Below are 26,823 nucleotides of genomic sequence, written 5' to 3' on the forward strand. Positions count from 1 at the left end.
TTTATGGCTTCTCCCTCCTTTCCCCTGCTTCCCTACAGTCCTGTACTGATCAATGTTTGAAGATCCTCCCACTCCTTGGTCTGCTTACTGAAGATTCACAGACTGAAGACTTACCTGACTGATGTTTGCTCCAATTTCGGTTCTCTGGCTGTCTGCTCCTGGCAGTGGGCTAGTAACTGTTCTTCCACTATCTGACTCTGATAAGCAGTATTCGGAGTTTTATGCCATTGAGAATTTAATAGCAATTACAGATTTAATTGAAATTGTTTTGTGCATGCCAATATAGAAATCCAAACTTCTTGTGAGTCTTTGTGAACATCCTGTGATGAAGAGCTGCCATCAAGACATTGCCTGTCTCTCTCTCTCCTTTAGAGTGGGTAACACATACAAAATATATAAACAGAGGGAGCCCCATTAAGAAAAATCACTCTATTTCTGCGCGGTGTCACAGTTTGCAGGTGATTAAGCCGGGACGTGCCTTCGGAACGATTGTGTTCTTTGGCGTCCTTCTTACCAGACACCAGTTCGAGTTTGTAATATATATAAACTTGTGAATGTTCTCCCGCATTTCAGGGGACAATCTCCACGCACAATACAGGAGAGGTACGGATCTAGTAGACCTACCTCACCCTTGGGGTACCATTATCCGAAGTACGGAGGAACCCAAAGTGGCACCGAATGCGACGGTCCTGAAGAAGACCAGAGTGACCTTACAGGCACACACAGAGCGGTGGAAATATGTTGACTCCGGCAGTGGTAGGAGGGAAGCCCTGAGGTTCCTAATTATCTCTTTGAGGCTTTTTCCCTTCCTCTTTCATCTTTTAATCCTGGTAGGGGTGTCAAGAAAAGTTTAATAAAGGTTGTGTTCTGGTTGACACCTTTAATCAGTTTTAATCACTCTTCATACTGCACTTTTCGTCGCACTTCTCGGTTGTGATCACTTGGTGTTTGCACGACTCTCACTAATTTTTGTGTTACATGTCGTCTATGTCCATTTGTCCTGACTATATGTCGTGTTAAGAGAAGTTTATTATTTTTTCCCCTCCCTTATGCTCCGCCCTGTGTGGGGATACACCAGGGCGTATTGTAAGCAGGCCCGATGATGAAGCATGTCACATACCTTGGTATGTGAGTGAGGGCAGTTTTTTCAAATAGAGTGATTTGCCTTATTGGGGCTCCCTCTGTTTATATATTTTGTATGTGTTACCCACTCTAAACACCCCCCATGTGCGTTTATTTGAGGTTCTTGGGGGTCTGGGGTGTTAGAGTATAAACTGATTTGACCCTCGCCCCGTTTTCATGTTTAAATATCTCTCTCTCCTTTACCCTTCTTTTTCCCAGCAGTAGCATTATCGTTGAGCTTGTCTCCCTTCAGGCATAGGGTACGCTGTCTTGGGGAAATAGGTAGATGTCCCTTGAATCGATGATCGACTTTGTTATGTTGCTATGTTGTTTTATGTACTATGAACCAGACTCTGCAAGACTCTGTTGGAAAAGTGTCAGACTTCCCCCACAGACTACATTGCTGCAACAGAAAATGCAAAGGTAGTTCTCGAAAAAATCGGAAACTCTAGTGTTGGCAGCTGAAAATGCTGCTCTTCGTCCACAAGATAGCTGTCCTCGCAACAGATTGAATGGGAGCGGCCTGGATAAAGGCCAACTGCTTGAACCTCAACATAGCCTAAACTGAAGTTCTGCCCTTCGGCAATCACACTGCTCTCTGGAATGAGTCCTGGTGGCTGGCGGAACTCGGATCCACCCCCACACTGACAGACCACTCCTGCAATCTTGGCATCATCCTGGACAGCAAAAGTTCCATGAAAGGCAGGTCAACGCCATTTCCGCAGCCTGCTTCCACACGCTCCATATGCTCTGCAAAGTCTTCAGATGGCTCCCCATCAGCACCAGGAAAATGGTAACGCCCACTGACTAGACTATGGCAACGCACTCTATGCAGGCACCACTTCTGAACTCATGCAAAGAATCTAGACGATCCAGAACGCAACTGCCAGACTGATCTGCAACCTGTCAAACACAAATAAACAAGGTGGAGAGGACAACGTCCTACCCCAAACTCCCTAAGCAGTCATCATCCACACAAAAGGGAGGTAGGAATGTAACTCAAACTTTTTATTTAGTTAGAGTGGCATATGCCAGGTGCGTTAAAACTGCCCTCACCCACAAATTGTGGCATGCTTCATCATAGGGCACTATGATGAAGCATGCCATATCCTCGGGGCACCAGTGGGACCATAGTCCCTACAATAGGGGCAGTGCTTTCTCAAGCACTGCTGTAGGGATTACGATAGCCCTCTTCCCTCTGCCTTTACATGGCGGTCCAACGCATTTGGACTTTGGGGATGCCTAGCAGGGCCCCTGTCCCATGGGCTTCCGCTATGGGGCTAGCGGGGCACATGTGGTGCCCCACCCAAACATCCATGCACCAAGAGCTAGGCAGCACATGGTGCGTTGCACACGGTGCATGGGTGTTTGAAAACTGTTCTTTTGCATTGTGTCTTGTGCTGCGGCCGCAGAACAAACCGCAATATAAAAGACCAGTTTTCCGACTGCCTGCATGTAATTGGGCAGGACTAACCACCGACATAAAGTAGGTCAGACAACCTGCACAATATGGCGTTCAGATGCTCAACTGACCGCCATCATGATGAGGCTCTCTGTTTCTTACTGATCAAGCAAGGCTTATTTCGGTGGAATACTCAAACTCAGAGCCGGTGGAATACATCTTTATAAAATAACTGTAACATATAATCTACAGAACTCAGAACAGGGACAAGCATTTAGGGCCCGATGTAGGTAAAAGGGATTTTCCGATTTCAAAATACCGAGGCGGTCCGAATCGGTATTCTGAAATCGGAAAACGAGATGTAGCAATAAAAAGGCGAATTAATACCGATTCGGTCGGCATCGGTAATGTGAATCGGTATGTTCCGATTCGGCACGGACCGAATCGGAAAGTACCGAATCGGCTAACACCGAATCGGAAAGTACCGAATCGGCTAACACCGAATCGGAAATAGCCGAATCGGCTAACACCGAATCGGAAATAGCCGAATCGGTAAAATCCGAATCGGCAATTATTGAATCGTAGCTATGAAAACACACCCATGGCCAAAAAGCCCATAGGAATGCATTGAAGACACCGATTCGGTAAAATCCGATTCGGATAATACCAAATCGGATTTTACCGATTCGGTAATATCCGATTCGGTAAAAGCCGATTCGGCAAAAGCCGATTCAGCCAATGAGGTGGCTCCCCCTCCCCCACCCAAACAGGGAGTGGCAACCCTGGCAGGTGCAGCTAATTAAGAAGTTTCTGGAGAGCCAGCCTGAGCTGAACACTCACAGTTAGCAGCAGTGGGAGTAGGAGGTTGTGAACTGTAGTGAAGAAGATGGCAAACCAGAGCGAGAGCCAGAAGTCCTCCCGGAAGAAGAAGCCTAAGTTCAGCACCACCGAGCTGCAGGTGTTGGTTGAGGAGGTGGTGAGGGTGCACCGCCAGCTATTTGGAAAGCTGTCCCTCAATGTGCCAGACAGCACCAAGAGGAGGATCTGGAGCGAAATCGCCCAAAAGGTGAATGCTGTGGGTGTCACCCCCAGGTCCCTGGATGAGCTCAAGAAGCGATTCTATGACATCCGCAGCATCACAAAAAGGAAGATGGCAGAGATCCAGAGGCAGGCTGGAGGCACTGGTGGAGGCAAGAACCCGGCGCCACCCCTCACAGACCTCGAGGAAATGGTCTCCACCACCATTGAGAGGGAGAGTGTTATTGGAATTGGGACCCTGGACAGCTCAGCCAGAGCTACAGCTACAGGTAAGAAGCATGCGCATCATGACACACCCTACCAGACACCTCCCCATTAGACACAATGCATAGGCAAACCCCAGCACAGTACTGTAACCAACATACAAGAGACAAGCATCATGGTACATGTAGTCAGCAGAAGTTAGCAAACTATGGCAGTGCAGAATCACAAGACAGGAAACAGTGGAACACAGTCTAAGGAGATGCAAGGACATGTGGAATGCTTTAATTGTACTGACTGTAATACATCGGCACTCAATTTACAAATGCTTCTTTGTACCTGGGGGCACCATCAGGCGGACAAAGTATGTCAACAGAGGCAGCAGCACCATCTGACACTGCACTCGCAGGGCCGAGCACCAGCCAGGCTGCCGAGGAGGAGGAGGACGTAAACACCCTAGGGCTTGGTATGGAGGGAGACCTGGTGATAGACTTTGAAGCACTGCACTCCCCACAAATGTCCAGCACACCCCCCTTGCAGTTCTCCCCAGAGAACTCCCCGACAAGGGACCTCCTTCCACCTACACCTGCTCCTGCCACAACCATGGCTTTGGCACCAGTACAACCTGTCCTGGGAGCAGGGGCTCAGGGCCCGGCCAGCACCACACCCCCACCAGTGGCACCCCAGCCCACTAAGCAGGCCGGCAGCAGCAGTACCCGGCGCCGTGCCATCACCACCACTGCTGCACCAGCACGGGAGGGCAGTGTCTTCCTGGGCCTCGAGGGAAAGATGGTCAAGATACAAAGGCAGCAGGCAAAATCCATGATGGCCTGCCAACGCCAGCTCCTGCAGCACAACCTGCAGATGGGAGAAATGGTAAAGGGATTTCAGGCCTTCGTGGAATCAAACAAGGAGGTGGCAGCAGGTTTAGGCAGGCTAACCACTGCCATAACCCAATCATGTAGCAGACAGGAGGAGCATGAGCTGGTGCGCAGGCGGGATGCCCGGGTGCTGAACCGCTGCATGAGCCGCCTTGCTGCCGCAACGGCACAACTCTGCCAGCGCAGCGCAAACATGGAGTCTAGCCTCAGTCAAAATACGGCAGAGCTCACAAGGGGAATGGCCCGCATCACGACTGCAATGGAGGCCATGATCATCTCGAACACTGCCACAAATCCTGCCCTGGACCTGGGGGATGCTGGGGACAGCAGCAGCCGCAGCAGCCCGGCCAGCGCTGCGTCTGAGCCACGCAGGAGCAGCAGGCGCTCCGCAGATGCCGCTGGTCATTCAGAGGGGGCTGAGGGACACCCCAGTGGGGCTGCCAAGCGGTCAAAGAAATAGCCTTGCAAGGGCGGGTGAGGCAACCTGGACCTTGGACTTTTGTTTTGTTTTCCATTACACCATTTTTTTGTTGCACATCAGTGCAGTAACTGTGTTGCAACAGTATTAAAAATTGTTTTTTCACAACAACCATTTAGCTGTCTTTGCATCTGTACTCACTCAGAAATAGTTTTCAGTAATCTCCTCACGTCTGTATCTGCCATCACTTGGCGTACACACCCCAGCTGGCTGTGTCAGTGGCACAGCTTCGTCGTCGTCATGGTCCTCGTAGTCAGACAACTCCACCTCAGTGCCCTTCTTCACCGCAAGGTTGTGTAACATTGCACATACAGCTATGATCTTGCAGCAGGTGATGGGGGTATACTGCCTTGCACCTCCACTCTTGTGCAGGCATCTGAATCTACTTTTCAAGATGCCAAAGGTCCGTTCGACAACATTCCTTGTGCGTATGTGGGCCCGGTTATACCTCCTTTGGCTGGGTGTGGAGGGGTTGAGGTAGGGGGTGAGTATGAATGACCGGAGGGCATATGCACTGTCGCCTGGAAGAGAAAGGGGTAACATTACACACATGCATACATGTATTCCACCTAGCTACTGTGTGTTATGGGGGTCTGATGATGTGTCTCACCTAGGAGGTATCCTTCACCAAATTCGCCAGCCATCAGCCGTGCATAGATGCCGCTCTGTTGGAAAATATAGGAGTCATGGGTACTCCCTGGAAATTTTGCTACCAGGTCTGTGATGGTGCACTTCGCATTGCAGATCACCTGCACGTTGATGGTGTGTGTAGATTTCCGATTGCGGTATATGTATTCTGTGTCCGCTGGTGGGCATATCGGAATGTGCGTGCCATCTATGCAGCCAATGATTTGGGGGAATTGTGCCATCTGGTAGAAGTCAGCTTTGGTTTGTAGCAGTTCTGCGTGGGTTGCAGGGAACGAGATGTATTGGTCCATCCTGTCTATCATGGCGTCAAGGAATGTGTGCAAGAACCTTGACAGGCTGCTCTGGGTCACTCCTCCTGCCGCTGCAACTCCACTTTGATAGCTGCCAGACGCCAGCAGGTGTAGGCTGCATAGCACCTGGACGTGTGCTGGGATGGCGTGTGCCCTTGGGGTGGGGTGGTCCAACAATGGTTTGAGGTCCCTGATGAGCTCAAGTATGGTGTCAGAGTCCAGCCTGTATCTCTGTAGGATCTCAGCCTCAGTGAGCATGAACAGGGTTATCCTCTGTCTGTAGACCTGTTCATTTCTTAGCCATTCCCTCTGTCCTTCCTGCTGTAGCCGTAGCCGCCTCGCAATGACATAAAAAGCTGCCATCCTGCAAGTTGCAATGCATTTTGGGGCTGTTTTTATGGGTTGAAGTTGGTTACCACCTGATTGTAATCCATGGTAAATACCGAGTGATTTCTACAGATTTTGAGCCGAAATCGGAGTTTCTGTGCCTCCCTACATCTCCCCATCTGTCGGAATCGGGGAATTTCCCGATCGGTGATTCTACCGATTCGGTAGGTTCTCCGATTCGGCTTATGTCCGATTCGGTTCATCTACCGATTCGGTACATGGACCGAATCGGTTAATTTCCGATTCGGTGTCCCTACCGATTCGGTACATGGACCGAATCGGTTAATTTCCGATTCGGTGTCCCTACCGATTCGGTACATGGACCGAATCGGTTAATTTCAGAATCGGTGTCACTACCGATTCGGTACGTGGACCGGATCGGTTAATTTCCGAATCGTGTCACTTACGATTCGGAACGTGGACCGAATCGGTATTTGCATCCGATTCGGTGTATTACCGATTCGTTACATATCCGATTTTCGGTATGTACGTATCGGATTCTTTCCCATTCGGTACTCATTCCGATTCGGTTTTCGCTCCGATTTTGAGTTTTTTCATTGCCCTACATCTCGATGGCTGTTTACCGATCGGTAAGGGCCAAAAATCGGGATTTTCGGCCTTTACCGATCGGTAACGGCCTACCTACATCTGGCCCCTAGACACTGAAGAGATAAGGAAACCCCAACCTACCCGGAAGAAAACCCTCATAATAACCAATGGTACAGAGGATTGAAAGACATTGACAATGAAATCCTGAGAGGTACTTGGAAGACAGTGGCCTGGATACCTTGAGGTGGACAGTCTTTATTACTAAGTTTTTACTTTGTATAACATTTAGCACACATTTTTTTACAGTGAAAAGGCAGTTGGCAAATTCTTTACAACGCAAAACTTTACCACAAGTTTAAACAGTGGGTGGTAGTGTTTCTCTTTGTGACACGATGCACCTTATTGTATATAATTATATTACTGAATATATGTTATCAGAGAGGAATGCAAGAGGGTTTAGAGGTATGGTTGAATTAATTATGTGTTAATACACTGGATTTTTTAAAAAAAATACCTTATGATTAATTTATTAACAAATTTTATAAAAAGGTCAAATTATATATTGTCAGGCTGGGATAGGAAAAAATATTAAAGAAAAAAACAGTTAAGCGTGTTAATAAAAAATACCGGAGTATTAATTTATTATGTAAAAGTCAAAACTATATTGATGCAATCTACATAAATGGAACACTGCGTTCTTCCTTCTCCTTGTGTTCCTTTCCCCTCCACCCCTCCATTTCTCTTCTTTGTCTCTCCCTTCCTTTGGAACCTTCAGGTGAATCTCACGATAGAATGTTCGTGTGAGCCACCTGAACGGACGGTTGTGGAGGATCTCACCATATAATAAACCTCTTATCTTTCATATGCTTATGGACTGATTATTTAACAATTTGGCAATGAGGATGTGGTAATGGAGGATGTCCTTTTTGGGTAGACTGAAACTCCGTTTTGGACAAGATTAGTCATCACCAAATGATTATACAAGCAGATATGACCCGAAATGGGGTACTGTTAGTAGAGATTGGAGAGAAAGTCAATGGGTTTCAATCAAGAGTCCTAACTCTAACCGCTCCAAAATATCTTTGTTTTCTAAACCTGTGAGAATAAAGCGTGTCAATCGCAACTCAGTGGTTTTAGAGTACAGACGCACACGGAGTAAGGACAATGTGGCTCGTTGTCCAGATGTGTAGTTAATTCCTTCGTCAGACGGTGGAGGGGTGGAGAATGGAACTGTGTTGGGCTCACAGAGGTCCGAGGATGTCAGAGTTCGCCGTCCTCCTAGTTGGCAAGCAGACTATAAGATGTAATGTATTCTTCATGGTTTTTACATTTTGTAATCCCTGCACACTTCTCTCTTGTTCCCTTTCAATTTTTTTTTATCTTTTTGTACAGTCAAAGAGTATCTTTTCTTATTGATAAAGCGAGATTTGTTGTAATCTACATAAATGGAACATTCCGTTCTTCCTTCTCCGTGGGTTTATTTCCCTGTCCCACTCCTTTTCCCTATGATGTCTCTCCCTTTCTTTGGAACCATCAGTTGAAGCTCATGATAGAATATTCGGGTGAGCCACCTGAACGGATGGTTGTAGAGGAGCTCCTGATATAACAAACCTCTTACCTTTTGCATGCTTATGGACTGGTTAGTTAACCAATATATTTTCAGGATGGGGTGCAGGAGGATTAGGAGCTATAGGTGGGAAAGGGTGTTAATATGCAGTTACTTAAAATATATATATATATATATTTGTTTGCCACAAAGACACAGCGGCAGCTGTGTATATGCACTCCCATCCAGCGTTATTAGAAATCCACAGAAACAGTGCGTGTGCTTCAAATCGATTTATTTATCCATAGCGTTCCAGCATGTCATCACGGCAATAACGGGTTTTGTTCCGTTATTGCCGTGATGACATGCTGGAACGCTATGGATAAATAAATCGATTTGAAGCACACGCACTGTTTCTGTGGATTTCTAATAACGCTGGATGGGAGTGCATATACACAGCTGCCGCTGTGTCTTTGTGGCAAACAATTAAGACAGGGCGACCTCCGCCCCTGGAATGCACCACAGTCGGAAGGTCCCGGTGTAAAGGGAGGAAGTGGACTGATATATATATATATATATATATATATACTAGCAGCCCGTCCTGACCTTGTCCGGGAGCAACAGGCTTCCCCGACCCCCGCCCGCCCCGACATTGTCCAGCAGACCGGGCCCCCGCCTGCCCCGACCCCCGCCTGCCCCGACATGGGTCCCCTTACCTCAGCCGCCGCTCCTCCCGCCTGTCCGCTGCTCGCACCGCCGCTGGCCTGTCCGCTGCTCCTCACGTCACCGCTCGTCCCCCGCGCCATGTCCGCTGCTCCCTTACCTCAGCCGCCACTCCTCCAGCCTGTCCGCTGCTCACACCGCCACTGGCCTGTCCGCTGCACCTCACATCACCGCTCCTCCCCGCGCCATGTCCGCCGCTCCTGGTGGCACTCCTGGACGCCTGTCCTCCCGACGCTCCAGACGTGAGCACGCACGTGGTGGCCGGCGCTACTTCAGAGGGACTACTTTTTTTTTTACTGTAAATTTTTTAATTAACGTTTTTTTAAACATTTTTATATCCTATAACAATCTACACACCGTGGCGATTCCAACGGTGTATCGGGTGTGTGGATTGGCGCTGTGGTTCCCGAGTTTACCCGCCTCAAAGGCTGAAAGTTCTTCCTTTATTATAGTAGTATATATATATATATATATATATATATATATATATATATATATATATATATATATATATATATATACCAATTTATATGTAAAGGTTAACACAACATATCGTCAGGAAGGGGTGCAGGAGGGTTAGGGGCAGTGGTTGAGTGTGATAATACTCAGCGATTTAAGAAAAGACCAGAGTATTATTTTAATACCAATTTACATGTAAAAGCTAAAACAATTCATTATCATAACGGGGTGCAGGACATTTAGAGACTATGGGTTTGTAACTGTATTAAACCTTATGCATGATCCCTGAAAAAAAATACAAGGACGGGATGCAGGAGGCATAGGGGCAGTGGGTGGGTAAGTGTGTTAATAATCAGTTATTCTTTTTTCAATACCCGAGGATTAACTTAACATACTTATTAACAATGTATAACTAGGAATTCAAACAAAAAAGAATGCAGAGGGTTTATTGGCATTAGGTAGGAAAGTATGTGAGAACTTGAATGTCAACCAAGCAAAAACAAAACATACAGAATATTTTGCACACCAAATAAATATATTTATTTTGAAATTGTTATAATTTTATTAATTTATTTAAAAAAATGAATAACAATTTTCAATCAATAAGTCTTAAAATAAATAAAAACAAAACATATCAGATGATGTTTTTCCACTGAAGTCATATTTATAAATTAACCCAGAGATGTAAAAAGAAGCATTACATTGATTTAATATAAAAACCCTTGCTGTTACCATTATGTTCTGTTATAGGGTGGGTTCTGCTGATGTTCAAAGAAAGAACTCTAAAGAAGATTGTGAATAAGCTTTATGGTCGTCTCCACTGCTCCACAATCGTCACAGCCTGCTTGCCTCACAGGAATCTACTCAGCATTCTAAGGTAATCTTCAGAACCATCAGTAGGAACATTCTAAGGTATACATGAGAGAAGGGGTGGAGAAAGGTATCAAGTGGGGAGTTTCTAAATTACAACATGTTCCCATACAGAGACTTGAAAACCTAGGTCCGTTTTCGCTTTCCATGACTATTCCTAAACGTATGTGGCTGAGCGCCTCTTTTTAGAGAAGATAGAGCACATTGGAGCAGGACAGCTGAACAGATCACAGTGCTGCACGCAGGTAGGTTTAATTTATAGTCTTTTCAAAATTCTGTACATTTACAGCAAAGAAGGAGGGAGTGAGGCTGCGTTGTGGTCTAAGTAAGTATGCGCCAACAATTATACATGTGCTGTGTCAGAAAAGGATAATGTTACTTACCCAGTAAGCATCTGTTCTTGGCATGTAGAACTGTAGATTCAGATGCTTGGCATACTATTGCCATCTAGTGTTGGGTCCGGGTGTTTGCAAGTTGTTTTTCTTCGAAGAAGTCTTTCCTAGTCATGAGGTAAGGTGACTCCTCCTAGCAGTGATAGTGCGATGGTCATCAACTCCTTTGTTAGATTGTTTTCCGCAAGAGGGTGAGAATGGAGTAAGTAAGTGTAGTATAGTAATGTCCATGCGTATAAATGTATAATGAAGAACTGTAACAACTACAGGTACTCAGGAAGGCGGGTGGGCGCATTTGTGAATCTACAGCTCTACATGCCAAGAACAGATGCTTACTAGGTAAATAACATTATCCGTTCGAGGCATGTGTGCTGTAGTTACACGTGCTTTGCATAGACTATAAAGCTGTATACTACCAAAATGGTGGCTAACCTGTAGATGTTGCAGTTGTTTGGAAAAGTTACTGCTTGGCCTACATTAGCCTGTTGGTTTGCTAACACATCTACACAATAGTGTTTGGTAAATATTTGTGGTGTAGACCATGTAACTGCTTTAGATATGTCAGCTAGAGGGATGTTACCTAAAAAGGCCACAGAAGCTCCTATTTTGCGAGTGGAATGCGCTCTAGGAGGAATAGTCAAATTCCTTTTGGTTTTAGCTTAGCATGTTTGAATGCATTTAACAATCCATCTCGCCATACCATATTTAGAGATGGGATTGCCTTTATGAGGTGGAGCAAATGCTACAAACAGTTGTTTTGCATTAGTCCTTTGTTCTATCTATGTGGTATGATAGCACAAGTTACTTTCCTTCGGTAACGATATATCTCTAAGAAACATTTGTAGTGATAGATTCCTTACCTTAGAATTAACCCCAGGTGTCAGACTGGATCCGGAAAGTTTTTCGTCAGCAGTACCCCTGCGCGTCTGTAGGCGTTGTCATGCGGCTCCACGAGCGTTGTTGGCGTCTTCATCGACGAGATGATGTCGCTGGAGTTACTTCGACGCACCCACATGCGCTGAAGTCAGTTCTGCACACAACTTTCCGTGCCAGGAACGCAGAGCCATGCAAGAAACTGACCACTGGTGCCTTGAAAGGCGGGCACTGAAAGGGATGGTCTTAACCCTAGAAATAAGTTTGCAGAATGAGGATGATGGGTGGGGCAGTAAGGAATCTATCACTCCTAATGTTTCTTACAGATATATTGTTACTGAAGGTAAGTAACTAGCGCATCTGAAAGAAACACTTAGTGATAGATTCCTTACCTTAGAATAGTTACCCCAGCAATACCAACCCCGGTGGTGGGTCTGCAAACCAAGATCACACCCGAAAGTCCTGTAGAACAGAACGGCAAAAGAAGCTGTCTCTCCGGACTTGGCTGTACAGGCAGTAGTGCTTGGTAAACGTGTGCAGCGAGGCCCACGTAGCTGCCTGACAGATGTCATGCAAGGGAACTCCCCGTCCCAAAGCAGTAGTGGCAGCCATCGCCCTGGTAGAATGGGTGCGCAACCCCACTGGAGGTTCCTTTTTAGCCAAAGAGTAGCATGCTTTGATGCCCAGAACGACTCACCAAGAGATGGGTTGCTTGTGCACGGCCCGACCTTTTCTGGCGCCCATGTAGTCAACAAAGAGCTGTTCATCCACCCGAAACTGTTATGTGCGGTTCAGATAGAATGAGAGCGCACGTTTTGGGTCCAGATGGCGGAGCCTCTCTTCCTCTTTAGAGGGATGCAGAGGCGGAAAGAAGATGGGCAAAGTGATGGTCTGCCCGATGTGAAAGGCAGTGACAACCTTCGGCAGAAAAGAAGGAGGAGTCCTTAGAACAACCTTGTCCAGATGGACAGAGAGAAAAGGCGGTTTAGAAGAAAGAGCCTGGAGCTCCCTCACTCTTCTGGCAGAGGTGATGGCCACCAGGAATGCAGTTTTCAAAGTAAGAAGACGAAGTGGACACTTGTGAAGTGGCTCAAAAGGAGCTCACATCAAAATAGTTAGAACCAGGTTCAAGTCCCACTGAGGCATTATGAAGGGAACAGGAGGGAAAAGATGAGTAATGACCTTTAAGAATCTATTTACAACAGGGGACTTGAAAAGAGAAGGCTGATAAGGAAGCCGTAAAAAGGCTGAAATGACCCTTGCAGGGCCAAGGAAATCAGAAATAGAAGGACCTCTGAAAGAGGGGCAGAAAGGGGATCAACAACCTTTGCTGTGCACCATGCCACAAACGTATTCCACCTGCTGGTGAATACCGTCTTAGTGGAGGGACGCCTGGCTGCCAAGATTACATCACAAACTTCGGGAGGCAGGTCAAAAGACCTCAAATGCCGCCACTCAATCTCCACGCAAGGAGGTGGAGGCTGGTCAGGTTCGGGTGGAGGACCGTCCCCTGAGGTGCTGCGGCAGAAGATCCTCCCGAAGAGGCAGTCGGATCAGGGGATCGATAGCCATGCTGAGTAGCTCGGGATACCATACTCTTTGAGACCAGTTCGGAGCCACAAGGATGACTTGGGCCCGGTCACGCTTGATCTTCTTCAGCACTCTGGGTAGAAGTGGTATAGGCGGAAAGGCGTGTAGTAGACCGCAACTCCACTCGAGACGAAGAACGTCGTCTAGCGAGTGCCGCCTTGGAAATTCCAACGCTTGAAACTGATGACTATACGTGTTCTCTTCAGTGGCAAATGGATCTAACCAAGGCTCTCCCCACTGCTGAAAGAGTCCTTGCACCCTGTCCGAATGCAGACGCCATTCATGATCCATCATGCATCGGCGGCTGAGTTTGTCCGCCCTGGCATTCAGAGTACCTGCCAGGTGTTGAACCACCAGAAAAATGCCCTGATGTTCCAGCCATGTCCAGAGGCGCAGAGAATCCTAACATAGGGTCCACAACCCCACCCCGCCCTGTTTGTTTCAGTACCACATGGTGGTGTCCTTGAACACCTGCAATACTCTGCCCCGGAGAGAGGGAAGGAATGCCTTCAGTGCAAGTCAGATCGCCCGAAGCTCCATAAGGTTGATGTGGAGCCCAGACTCCGCCAGAGATCAGAGGCCTCTCCGATGTGGCCGCCCCATCCCAGAATTGACACGTCCGTTATAACTGTGTGTTCCGGTTGGGGAAGGGAGAGGGATCTGCCATTGACCCAATTGCGATTCGTGAGCCACCACTGCAATTGCTGTGCAGTGCCCTCCGAGATCTGGACGTGATCGGACAGATTGCCCTGATGCTGTGCCGGCTGGAACTTCAGGCCCTACTCCAGAGCCTGCATATGCCATCTGGCATGATCCACTAGCAGGATGCAGGAGCCCATCAGGCCCAGCAGCCGGATGGTCATCCTGACCGAAACCCGGGATAGAGGCTGAACGATCGTAATCACAGCCTGAATATCCCGGACTCGCTGTTCAGGAGGATAAACCCAAAACTGCGCTGAGTCCAGATCCGCTTCGATGAAGAGGAGCTTCTGCAAGGGAATCAGGTGCAACTAGGCACGTTGATGGAGAACCCCAGCAAATGCAGGAGTTTGGCCGTGGTCTGGAGGTGGGAGACGACTGCCTGGGGGGAGAACCGCCTTCAACAACCAGTCGTCGAGATAGGGGAAGACTGGAACCCCTGATCTGGGCAGATGAGCTGCGACCACCGCCATCACTTTCCTGAACCCCGGAGTGGCACTGGTAAGGCTGAAGTGGAGCACGGTAAACTGAAAGTGCTCGTAGCCTACTGTGAACAGAAAGTAACGCCGGTGGGCCGGCAGGACGGGGATGTGGAAATATGCGACCTGCAAGTCCAACGCTACCATCTAGTCTGCAGGGTCGAGGGCAGACAAAACCTGAGCTAGCGTCAATATTGCAAATGCTACTTACCAGTATGCATCTGTTCTTGGCATGTAGGGCTGCTGACATTCATATCTGTGCATAGACCGCCACCTAGTGTTGGGTCCGGATGATTGCACATTGTTGTCCTGGAAGAGTCTTCGAAGTATCACGAGATAGGTGGCTCCTCCCCTGGACTACAGTGCGCATGGGCATCGCCTCCATCCCCAGATTGTTTTTAGCCATTGGCAGAGATGGAGTGAAGAATGTGAGTGATGACCATGCTATGAGCATATGTGTTTGTATGAATAAATACTGCAGCTGCTACAGGCGCCGGGGAGGAGGGCGGGCGATATGAATGTCAGCAGCCCTACATGCCAAGAACAGATGCATACTGGTAAGTAGCATTTGCAGTTCGAGGCATGTGGGCTGCTGAATTCATATCTGTGCATAGAATACATAGCAGTCCCTCCATTAACGGCGGCCGCCCGTGCCACCTGCAGCAGTCTGAAAAAGCGTTTTTAGAACAGCCTGACCAACAGCTGTCTGCTGTTTGGAATGCACGTCTACACAGTAGTGCTTAGTGCTTAGTGAAAGTATGTGTGGTAGACCATGTGGCTGCTCTACAGATATCTTCTAAGGGAATGTTACCCAGGAAAGCCATAGAGGCCCCTAACTTCCTAGTGGAGTGGGCCCTCGGTGGGATAGTGAGAGTGCGCTTAGCTTTAGCGTAGCAGATCTGAATGCACTTTACTATCCATCTAGCAATCCCCGCTTTGGAGATAGCGTTTCCCTTGTGTTGTGTGGCAAAAGCAACAAAAAGCTGTTTGGTTTTGCGGAAATCTTTAGTCCTGTCCACATAGTACATCAAGGCCCTTTTCACATCAAGGGTGTGGAGCATGCGCTCCGCCAGCGTCTCTGGGTTTTGGAAAAACACCGGCAATTCAATTGTTTGGTTTATGTGGAATTGTGAGACCACTTTGGGTAAGAATTTAGGGTTAGTGCGGAGCACCACCCTGTTAGCATGTACTTGGAAAAATGGTTCTTGGATGGTGAGTGCCTGCAACTCACTAACCCTCCGTAGCGATGTAATTGCTACTAAGAAAGCCACCTTCCAAGTCAGAAACTGAAGCTCACAAGAGTGCAGTGGCTCAAAAGGAGGACCCATCAGCCTTGTAAGAACCACGTTGAGGTTCCATTCCGGAGCTGGTGGAGTCCTTGGTGGAATGACCCTTTTGAGTCCTTCCAGAAAGGCCTTGATAGCAGGGACCTTAAAGAGTGACAGGTGCTGTCTATTCTGGAGGTATGCTGCCATAGCAGACAGGTGAATGCGGATGGAAGAGTACGCTAGATTACATCGATACAGGTGAAAAAGGTAACAGATGATGTTTTGAATGGAAGCATCTAGCGGGTCAATGTCGTGGTTCACACAGTAGACGACAAACCTCTTCCATTTAGCCGCATAACAAGCTCTAGTAGTGGGCTTCCTTGCCTCCCGAATGATGTCCATGCAATCGGGAGGAAGATTGAGGTAGCCAAACTCTAGGACTTCAGGAGCCAGATCGCCAGGTTGAGCTGTTGCGGATCTGGGTGCTGAATGTCACCATGGCTCTGCGTCAGAAGGCTGGGAGTGAGATGAAGCCTTTGATGATCAACACGACCTTGTTGCACAGATGTACTTTGAACGCCTTTAAGGCCATGAAGATTGCCATCAGTTCCAACACATTGATGTGCATCTTCCTCTGCTGTAGTGTCCATAGTCCCTGCACAGTGTAATGGAGTACATGCGCTCCCCATCCCTGGAGAGAGGCGTCCGTCGTCAGGATAATCTGTGGGACAGGCTCTTGGAATGGTCGGCCTTTGCAAAGGTTTTGTGGATTCCACCAATGCAGAGAGTTGTATGCCCGACCGCTCACCAACACTAGGTCTGTCAGTTGCCCATGAGCCTGAGTCCACTGACGTGCTAGGCACTCCTGAAGCGGACGCATATGTAGTCTCGCGTGCGGGACAATGGAGATGCAGGAGGCCATCATGCCTATCAACTGCATGAACACCTTCGCTGGAAGCGAGTGTTGGGGTCTGAACCGTTGGATCAGCGCCTGGATACTGGCGATTCTCACTGAATTTGGCTGCGCAGTGGCCGCCAGAGTGTTGATTGTCGCGCCCAGATACTGTCGCACGTGGGCGGGCTGGAGATGGGACTTGGGGTAGTTCAGTGAGAAACCCCGATCGTGCAGGAGATGAATGGTGCGTGACACTTGGTGTACGCACTGTTGTTCCGTCCTTGCCTGAATGAGCCAGTCGTCCAGGTAAGGAAAGACGTGGACGTTTTGGCGACGGAGATGCGCCGCCACAGTCACTAGGCACTTCGTAAATACCCTTGGTGCCGTGGTGACCCCGAACGGCAGGACCTTGAACTGGTAATGCTGGTCTAAGATCGTGAATCTGAGATACTTCCTGTGGGAAGGATGTAGGGGGATATGAAAATAGGCATCTTTCAGATGCAGTGTAGCCAGAAAATCCCCCTGCTGAAGCAGGGGAAGCACTTGCTGCAACGTGAGCGTATGGAAGTGCTCCGAGAGTATGTACCAGTTTAGGGGCCTGAGGTCCAGGATAGGCCTGAGGGATCCGTCCTTCTTGGGAATCAGGAAATAGAGGGAGTAAACCCCTGTTCCCCGCTCTCGCAATGGAACGAGCTCTATTGCCCCTTTTTGCAGCATAACTAGAACTTCCTGCTGCAACAAGGTCAAATGCTCGCCTGACATAGGACGGCTTCTTGGGGGTATGTCTGGTGGAATGGAAGTAAGCTCTAGACAGTACCCGTACTGGATAAGGGACCTCACCCACCTGTCCGTGGTGATGTTCTTCCACGCCGGCAGGAACTGCTGAAGTCTCCCCCCAACCGGTGTTGCATGGTCGGGGGGCAGTGACAAGACGTCACTGCTTGTTGGTGGTGGTGGACCTGGAGCCATTGTTTCCACGTCCCCTGCCTTTGATATTATTGCCTCTGTAACCACCTCTACCCTTGTTGTTATACGAGGGCTGGGTGTTACCCTTGTAGTATTGTGTGGACTGGGATGCCTGTCCCCGGGAGGTGCCTTTTGAATTTGAACGGCGAAAGGAACCACCCCGAAACTGCTGACTCTGTAAAGCCCCCATTGACTTTGCAGTTTCGGTATCCTTTTTCATTTTTTCTAGGGAGGCATCCACCTCAGGGCCAAACAGATGGTCAGGATTCACTGTTTGACTCAAAATGGTGGTTCGGATGTCGGGCTTGAACCCTGAAATTCTAAGCCAGGCATGACGTCTAAGTAACACACTTGTATTGATGGCTCTGGAGGCTGTATCTGCCACGTCTAGAGCACATTTGATGGATGCATTTGTAATGAGTTTACCCTCCTGAATGAGCATCTCTCCTGCCTCCTTGTATTGGTCAGGCAAGTGTTGCAGAATGGCCTCTAATGTGTCATAATGGGCCCTATCATAACGTGCAAGCAGGGCTTGGGTGTTAGATATTCTCCAGATGTTAGCTGCCTGCGCAGCAATGCGTTTGCCCGAGGCCTCAAAGATCTTGGACTCTTTGTCTGGGGGAGGAGCGTCACCAGTAGTCTGAGAATTCGCCCTCTTCCGAGCGTTGGAAACAACCAAGGAGTCCAATGGCAAGTGTCCCTTGATATAAGTGGGATCCGTGGGTGCTGCCTTATATTTCCTGTCGATGCGAGGGTTGACCACCCGCGCCCGGGTGGGCTCTTTGAAAACCTCCGGTGCATGTTTAAGCACCCCTTTAAGCATCGGTAGCGTTTTGACTTGCTTTTCGGCTACCGAGAAGGTGTCGAATAAGAAGTCCGCATCCACGGGGTCCGAGTGCAGCTCGACATCGTGGTTCGCCGCAGCTCTCTCTATCAAAGCATTGAAGGCCGCCGAGTCCTCTGTCGGGGACGTCTTGGCGGCGAAAAGTTGAGTGTCCTGACCCGACTGCGGGTCTTCTGTGTCGCCTCCTGCGGCCCAAGGCACATGCTCCTCCTCCGGATCCGAGTACGCAGGATAGGTGTACTCGGCATCTTCCTCGTCCGCATCGGCCGCGGGGGAATGCGTCGGCGAGTGTTCCAAGGCCTGTGGGGACACAGGTTCCACCAGAGCCGAAGAGTCCGCAGAGTACTTTTTGTTCTTGAGCGGGATCTTAAAAGGTTCCAACGCCGGCTCCGACGTGATCTTTCGTTTGAGGAGCGACAGTTTCCCGGTGTTGGCGTCGATGATGACCTCACGACGTTCTTCTACCGCAAGCGGTTGGAGCCGAAGCTTCGACACCACCAAGGCAGCTTTCGGCGTTAACACCTCCCCTGAATGTCCGCCCTGTTTCGGCGCGAAGGCCTTCGGCGCCGACTTGGGTGGAAGGGTGAAACGAATAGGCGTTTGCTCTTTAGTAGGCTTAGGCGTGAGCGTAGGCACTACAGTGTCCTGAGCGGGAACCACCGTGGGCTTTCGGATCCGCTGCAAGGATTCCCCCACTTTCTTCGTAAAGGTTGCAGAGGGTTGCACCTGCTCGAGCGACCCCTCATCTTCGAGAGCCTGATCGCCGGTAGGCTTCTTCTTCGGGGCCGACGCCCCATGCCTAGGCGCGTCGTCGCCCTGACGCTTCTTCGAAACCGTCTTCGGGTCCCCGACCCCTTTCGGCGCCGACGCGGTCGCGTCGGAGGCCTTCGCCTTCGGCGTCGACCCCGAGGGCTTCGGGTCGGCCATCTTGGCGTGGCTCTTCAAGTCGGCCATTTTGGTTTTCTTGGAAGTTGACGCCTCCAGAACCTTCTTTACCAACGCAACTTTTAGTTTTGGTTTCGCATCCGAGGGTGCGTGACCAGTTGGTTTCACTTTTGTTTTCTTCAACGTAAGTGATGGCTTAGAAATGTCCGTGACCGGGCCCGGAGGCGGGGACGTAGGACTGATAGGTAGATCTTGGGTAAGGCCCGAAGGCGATCCCTCGACCTGGGCCGTATGAAGGGGAATAACCCCTGAGTCTGATTGGGGATGCTCCTCCTCTGAGCTATCTCCCATCGTGGCACAAGCCTGATCGTCGTCCCCTACCTCGTCGGAGACTTCGTCAAAGTCCGCCTCACCCGCGTCGTAGTTTTCCTCCTCGGACGCGGGGCCAGAGTCCGACTCTCGCACGTCGTCTTCTCCCTCGACAGATTCCTGGAAAATGTCATCTGGTGGGGGCGCCGAAGCCGACAATTGAGCCTGGAGCCGATTGGCCCGGCGAATCTTTAAAGTCTTCTTGCTTCGGAACTTCGAACACGCCATGCAGGTGTCTTCGCGGTGATCCGGCGACAAGCAGGTATTGCACACAGGGTGCACGTCGAGGTGTGAATATTTGGAGTGACACAGCGGACACTTTTTGAATGGAGTCCGCTCCATAGCAAAGGGTGTACTGTAGGCCCGTCCGCGCCGAAGGCACGTGGAAGGGCAGCAAGAGATAGGAGCTGAGAGTCAGAAAGAAACCCGTACGCAACTATACCGACGCCCAGCCTAAAGACCTTTTGGTCTCGAGTAGAAGTTGAACAACTATCGGTTCCGACAGAGGGAACCGAAACACATCCGAACCCAATGGCGGAAAAAAACAATCTGGGGATGGAGGCGATGCCCATGCGCACTGTAGTCCAGGGGAGGAGCCACCTATCTCGTGATACTTCGAAGACTCTTCCAGGACAACAATGTGCAATCATCCGGACCCAACACTAGGTGGCGGTCTATGCACAGATATGAATTCAGCAGCCCACATGCCTCGAACCTTGAACTTCTCCTTCTGAAGGAAGCGGTTGACATTCCTGAGGTCCAAGATAAGACACAGACCCTTGTCCTTCTTGGGGACCAGAAAGTAATGGGAATAGCAATCACGACCTACTTCTGACCCAGGAACGCGCTTGATGGCCCCCTTGGCCAAGAGAGCTGTGACTTCCTGCTAAAGAAGTGCAAGATGGTCCCCCGACATGTGGTGGTACTCAGGTGGCATGGCTGGAGGGGTAGTCTCGAAAGGGAGGGAGTAGCCCCTTCAGACAATTTGCAGCACTCACCTGTCCGAGGTGACGTTGTGCCAGTGGGGGAGATGATGGCGGATTCTGCCGCCCACTGGTGTTTGATGGGCCTGAAAGTTTAGACTAGGAAGGCTTGGAAGTGGATGCTGCGGGGGTGGAGGTGGACTGACCCGCCCGCTGGCCCCCAGAACCACCTCGGTGGTTCCCACATCCACGGCCGCACTGAGGTTATTGCTGTGCAGGCCTGTGGCTCTGAAAGGAACATGTTGGGGCACCCTTTCCATGGCCACAAAAGGAACGGACGGCGGAGGAGGCCTAGTGGCTGACAGGCCCAAGGACTTGGTCGTAGCCTGTGAGTCCTCAAAGCACTCCAATGCACTATCCGCATTGTTGCCAAAAAGGTGAATGCCATCGAAGGGCATGTCCATCAAGGTGTTCTGGACATCCCCCGATAAGCCAGTAGTGCTCCCCATGGCATGGCTCCGAAGAACCACCGTCGTGGAAATCACCCTGCCCAACGAGTCAGCCGTATCAAGCCCACAACGAATGGTGAACTTAGATGCGTCTCTCCCAGTTGCAATAGCTTGGGAGAGTACTGCCTGGGCCTCCTCCAGGCAGTTGGGCAGCACCTGCGCAACCGTGTCCTACACAGAGTGGGAGTAATGTCCCAAGAGGCATGTGGTGTTCACTGACCGCAGCCCTAAGCTGGCAGAAGAAAACAGCTTCTTGCCAAGCTGCGCCAGCTTCTTGGATTCCTATCCAAAGGTGCGGAAGGGAATGTGCTTTGGGACGTGGAGGCTTACACAACCTAGCTCTCAGGGTGCAGTGTTGGGAGAGGAAGAGGGGGTAGACTGGAGCCGGGCGATGGCGTTGGGCCACGTTCCCATGCACAGGAGCGCCTGTGTTGGGCCTGGACCAAGAGCCCAAAAGAACGCCAGAGAGTGCATCAATAAAAGGCAGCAAGGGCTTCGAAGAGTTTGCCGCTGGTTGAGGCACTTCAGTCAGGAGGTTAGTCCTGACGGCCACTGTAGGGGGTTTGAGATGGAGGGCCTCGGCAGCCCTACACAACACAAATCCTCTGCCCAGTCCGGTTCATCACTGCACTATTGTGCGAGAGGGTCCTCAGACCCCTCCCAGTCCTCCCCTTCCTCTGAATTCTGTGAAACAGGCTGAAAATAAGGAGGACGGACGTAGGGGTAGAAAGTCCCCATTGCGTCAGAATCGGCGTCGATGGACGCCGTTCCGGCGCCGCATCCAGTTCAGGGCTTAAACCGGGAACGACGTGGGTGGTGGTACATGACGACATCAGAGGTGGTGCCGGAGGTGGGGTCGACACCGGTGGAGGTGTTATCAGGTCAACCGGTGTCGCCCGGGATCAGAGTCCGGATCCAGGGGGGTCCTGGGGCGCCGGGGCCAAAGCCCATGGCGGCGCCGTAGTTGAAGCCACTGGCGTCAGTAGCGTAGGACCCTCAGTCGGGCCGGCGGGGCCCAAAGGCGCATCAGCGGGGCCAGACGGCCCAAAGAGTCGGGTCATGGAAGCAAAACACTCTTGCACCTGTGTAGGAGTTGCCAATGGACCCGGGAAGGGCAGGTAGGCCGGCGGCGAAGTCACAGGCTCTTCTGGAGCCGCGGGGGTGGCACCACCTGCACCCTCAGGCGCATCGCGCGACTGGCGAGGGGAAGTCGCAGAGTGATGGAGCTTCTTCGACTTCTTCTTGGAATGCTTTGACTTACCTAACCCAGAGTGCGAAGACTTAGATCCAGAGGAATGATGGTGACGGCTTCGCGACCGATGCCTCGACCTCCCACGGGACCGGGACCTTGAGCGGCGTGGAGCCGACTGCCAGACTTCCAGCAACTTTCGGGACCGCTTCCGCAAAGTTTTTTGCCGCCATGACCCGGTAGTCGGGGCACGACTTGGAGTCATGTTCACGACCCCAGCAGTAGACACTCACGTGGTGCGGGTGCGTCACCGACATCATGCGGTGACAGTCCCCACAGTTCTTGAAACCGGGCATCCCTACTACACCAGGAGTCGATCGAAAAATGAAGTAAAAGACTTCGAAAAGGGAAACATCACTTACAACGCATTTATTACAATGCACTACCATTACAACGCAAACCATTACAACGAATTGCGCTGGGGGGCGCTCTAGGATAGGGAATATATTTAATTTACTATCCAACACCTTCCCTACTATCCACGGGGACTGGAGTTGGAATAGTACATTAAATAAATCACTATCCAGCGCTTAAAAGCACTATGCGTTGTAGTAGTATGCGATGTAAAAACCGCGTTGTAACAGCAGGCGTTGTAATAGCCTGCGTTGTAATGACACCAATCCCTTCGAAAAACCTCAGTCAAAAAGTGACAGGGGTATGTGCTCTTCCCGGATCTGCGCTTGCTACCACGGAAAAAACAGATGTCAGTGCGAGTGGGCGCGTCTAAGTAGCTCCAGCGTCGTCATCTCGGCGACGACAACACCAACGACGCTCATGGAGCCGCACAATGATACCTACCGATGTGCAGGGGTACTGCTGACGAAAAACTTGCCGGATCCAGTCTGACACCTGGGGGTAATTCTAAGGTAAGGAATCTATCACTACGTGTTTCTTTCAGATAAGCTCTTTCAACGTCAAGCATGTGAAGAGCGCATTCTGCTATGGAATCATGTTGAGGAGAGAAAAGCAGAAACCACTTTGGGAAGGAATGGGAAGGAATTTGGGGTTGGTACGGAGAACCATCCTGTATTAGTGTAGCTGAAAGAAGGGTTTGTCCAACATTAATGCCTGTAGCTCACCAACTCTCCTTAGTGATGTGATAGCAATGAGGAAAACTACTTTTCATGAGAGGGTCTGTAAAGGGCATTTTTGTAATGTTTCAAAAGGTGGACCAATGAGTCTTGTAAGGACAATGTTGAGATTCCACATTGGAGCAAGAGGAATCCTTGGTGGTAGTACCCATTTTAAAACCTTCCATGAAGGCCTCGATTACTGAAACTCTGAATAGTGACAGATGTTGCCGATTTTGTAAGTATGCAGCTACAGCTGCAAGGTGCAAATGAATAGAAGTGTAAGCCAGTCCTGTTCATTGCGAATGTAACAAATAAATAACGTTTTGCATAGAAGCATCTAAAGTATTGATTTTGCTGTTGTTGCAATATACAGCAAATCTTTTCCATTTTGCAGCATAGCAAGCTCTGATGGGAGGCTTTCTTGCTTCTTTTAGTATATTCATACAGTATGGTGGTAAATTTAAGTAACCAAACTCTATGACTTCAGGAGCCAGATCACTAAATTCAGTTCTTTGGGATTTGGATGTCTGATTTCTCCATGGTTCTGTGTGAAGAGACTGGAATTCATGTGAAGTTTTTGATGTGGAACTAGCAACAGCTCCAACAGGTTGGTGTACCATGGTTGACAAGCCCATATGGGAGCTACCAGAATTAGTGTGAAGGATGTTTGCCTGAGCTTCCGAACCACCCATGGAATGAGCAGGAGAGGCGGAAAAATTTAGGCAAATATCTCTGAAGATCAGAAAACAGGGGTAGGTAGATTATATGCTAGGTCCACCATCCTAATACAATATTAGACCTACAAAATCCGAGATGTCGGATAAAGAACCTAGAAAAAAGGGATATGATTTTCACTCAATCCGACTCGGAAAATCAGCAGGAAAGAAAAATGCCTTTCTTGAGTCCCCTTACTCACCAGGGTTTCCCCTTGGTGACATCATAGGGGCCATCTCAATCCGCTGCGGATTGAGGCATGCTGCGCCTTGCGAAGTTACGTAGGAGCACTTTTGTGAGAACTATGTGTAGTGTAGTGGTGTTGTGGAGTGGGAGAGGTAAGTTAAAAAAACCTTACTAGTGGGCGCAGTAACTTTATTATAGTTCCTAGACGGTATGTCTACAAATGGGGTAAGATATTGGGAGAAACCTAGTTGTATTGGGTTAGGGGTCCCTAGTATATGTCCACATGTTTCGGGCCTCCCCAGAGCTTTTCTTCAGGACTACACAGGGTCCCGCCTTGTGTGTACCACTCCAAAGGCGACCTAAAATGAAGGTGAATAGTGAAAATAATAAAGAAAGAAAACGCTGCAACTAATAAGTAAGCGTTGCTTTATACATACGATAAACTCATTGGTCACGTAGTATCTGTAGGATAAAAAGAAAAACATAGTTATGGGAACAGCAGCCCCGCGAGGTCTTCTGTTCCTATTTGTGTTATAGTGGCTGTAACCGGAGTCAGAGTGTTCTGAGCCTGTGTCAGATCAGTCGCTGTCGGTATTTTATCCTGGTTTCCTTCCCGATGGGATGTAGTCTTTCCTGGTGTATGAGTAGACTTTCTCATGTGAGATTTTTTGGTCTTTCCTAAGTTTTATATACTTGGTGTCTTTTAGGATTATCTCAAATTCAGTCATTAATTTGTCGAGTTCATCCAGTCATTTTTTCAACTCACTGAAGTTCTGAAAGGTTTTTAAGCGGATTTCAAGCGTATGTATCTCTCCCTTCATTCCTTCTGAAAGGCGTGCTGCAATTTTTATGATCAGCACCAGCCAATCCCTGATACAGTGCCAGGAAATGAGTGACCAGTCCTTCTTAAAGGTTTTATCCTGCTGAAATATGAATGGATCATTACGCACAATCAACCCTCGTGGAGCCGTGTTGGCTCTAAGATATTCTGTCATCGTGATGCCATGGACCATGGTTTTGATTTGGTTCCGTTTTAGTTCTGTTAGTTCATCCCAACATTGGCTTGCTTTGTTAGTGTCTCTGTGTGTTGTCCCTGCTAGTGATAGCTTGGACAAGATGATTATATGATTCACTCTCCCTCCTCTTCTGAGATGATGAAGCCAGTGACTTCAGTCATGTTAAATGGAAAAAGGTGTCACTTATGGGGATAGGGGAAATCCTCTCACAGCTGTGCGCTGTATATAACAAGATCAGAAAACAGGGGGAGGTAGAGGTATATACTAGGTCCACCCTCCTAATACAATAGTAGACCTATAAAATCAGAGATGTCGAATAAAGAACCTAGCAAAAAGGGATATGTTTTTCGCTCAATCCGAGTTGGAAAATCAGCAGGAAAAAAAATTCCCCTTGGTGACATGCTTCATCATCATAGGGGACATCTCAATCCGCTGCAGATTGCTAGGTTCTTTATCCGACATCTGGCCAATATCCCTGACCAGTTCATCCATAGGGTATTGGCCTTTGATCGCGGGTGTGGGTACCACGAGCCGAAGTTTGGGCATTTTGCATTGTCGGCTGTGGCGAATAGGTCTATTTGAAGGAATCCCCATGGTTAGAAGAATGGAAGGAGACCTGGGGGTGAAGTTCCCACTCGTGAATTTGTTGCCTTCTTCTGCTGAGATCGGCAATTTGATTGTTAACTCCTGGGAGATGTTCTGCCAGAAGATAAATCTTGTAATGGATCCCTCAATTCCAAATGGCTTGAGCGAGTGTTGACAGTTGGAGAGAGTGTGTCGTCCCCCCTTGATTCTGCAAACAGTACATTGTTGTCTGTTGTCCGTCCGTACTAGGACAGTTTTGGCTATGAGATGAGTTTGAAAAGCTTTAATTGTAGGAAGACAGCTAAGAGCTCTAGATAGTTGATGTGGAGAGTTTTCTGCTTGTTGCTTCACATGCCTTTTATTGTGCAATCTTGTAGGTGAGCACCCCAACCTGTTAACCTCATGGGCGCGATAGTAATTACGGCCGTATGCTGAGATTTTCTAAAACCCATGTTACATGACGAGCTGGGCTCGTCATGAGCGTGCGAGGAGGCTACACCATGACGAGCCCAGCTCGTCATGAGCGTGGAAGGGGTTAAGAGATGCGTCTGCTGTGAGCATGATCTGTGGATCAGGGTCGATGAAAGGCCGTTTTGGGGGTTCCACCACTGCAGAGAGCAATGAGTATGGCCCTCTACCAACACTAGATCAGTTAATGGACCCTGTAATTTATTCGACTGATGTGCTAAGTACTCTTATAGGGGCGCATGTGAA

At 49.2% G+C, this 26,823-nt stretch overlaps 1 protein-coding gene across 1 annotated transcript in view; it reads right to left on the reverse strand.

The window, feature by feature from the left end:
• The window catches only part of LOC147734647 (protein mono-ADP-ribosyltransferase PARP12-like), a 235,978-nt gene that overhangs the window by 5,348 nt on the left and 203,807 nt on the right, over nt 1-26,823 (reverse strand). The gene's annotated exons all lie outside the window — the stretch shown is intronic.

The sequence above is a fragment of the Lissotriton vulgaris genome, chromosome 1_2 (assembly GCF_964263255.1).
Source record: "Lissotriton vulgaris chromosome 1_2, aLisVul1.2, whole genome shotgun sequence".
Lineage (NCBI taxonomy): Eukaryota > Metazoa > Chordata > Amphibia > Caudata > Salamandridae > Lissotriton > Lissotriton vulgaris.